The sequence below is a fragment of the Balaenoptera acutorostrata genome, chromosome 14, assembly GCF_949987535.1.
Source record: "Balaenoptera acutorostrata chromosome 14, mBalAcu1.1, whole genome shotgun sequence".
Taxonomy (NCBI): domain Eukaryota; kingdom Metazoa; phylum Chordata; class Mammalia; order Artiodactyla; family Balaenopteridae; genus Balaenoptera; species Balaenoptera acutorostrata.
The window spans coordinates 31,621,764-31,623,039 of NC_080077.1; positions in this window are offsets into that span (position 1 = coordinate 31,621,764).

Sequence of the window (1,276 nt, forward strand, 5' to 3'; positions counted from 1 at the left end):
GGTATTAAGGAACAGAGGCGGGAGGTATAAATTGGGTCATATTGCAAAGACCGTGCTGAGTTTAAGATTTTACCTAATTTATAATGTCACTATCAGCTTTGATTTTGAAAAAGATTGATTTTATTTTATTTTTTTAATTTATTTATTTTTGGCTGTGTTGGGTCTTCGTTTCTGTGTGAGGGCTTTCTCTAGTTGCGGCAAGCGGGGGCCACTCTTCATCGCGGTGCGCGGGCCTCTCACTATCACGGCCTCTCTTGTTGCGGAGCACAGGTTCCAGACGCGCAGGCTCAGTAGTTGTGGCTCACGGGCTTAGTTGCTCCGCGGCATGTGGGATCTTCCCAGACCAGGGCTCGAACCCGTGTCCCCTGCATTGGCAGGCAGATTCTTAACCACTGCGCCACGAGGGAAGCCCAAGATTGATTTTAGATAGGTAACTCTGGTGAAAATGTGGAAGACAGACTAAAACTGGGAGAAGCAGGTTTCCAGGTGACCAGATAGGAAATTATTGCAGTAGTCCAAATGAATGGCAGTAGGAGGGTAAGAGAGAGGCTGGATTCATAGAGATTTCTGGCAACAGAACTGGCAGGATTTGGTAACAATACCAAATATACCTTCCGTCAAATTTGGGAACTTTTAGTTCATTATTTCCTTGAATCTTTTTTCTGCATTGTTTTCCATCTCCTTTTCAGACTCCACTTATATTCACGTTAGACCTTCTGATACTATCCTACAAGTGACAGAGTCTCTGTTCATTAAATGTGGGAAACTCACTTAATGCTATTCTCCTCTTTGAAGTATCAATGTTTCTTCTGTTTCTGCCCACCTTTGTTTGTCCTCCAATAGCTTCAGATAGTTGTGATATATATATATACATATATACACACACACACATATATACATATAGTTACACACACAATATGTGTGTATGCATCTATGTGTGTGGGTATAAAATTATGTGTATATTGTGAATTTATGTATATACTGTGTATGTGTGTAATTGTTCTCATTGGGATGGTTGATCTGATCTGAGCTACTCTGCCATTACTAGAAGAAGAACCCATACCTAACACAAGATTAAATGTATTCCCTGTTTCGAAAGTAATTAGAAAAAAATCAATAAATAATAAGGTCCTTAAATGAAAAATGAAACATAGATAAAACAAATAACTCAATAGAAAAATGAGCAAAAGAATGAATAAACATTTCATAGAGGGGAAAACACAAATGGTTGATAAACATATAAAAATTATCAACTCTAGGAATAGTCAAGTAACTT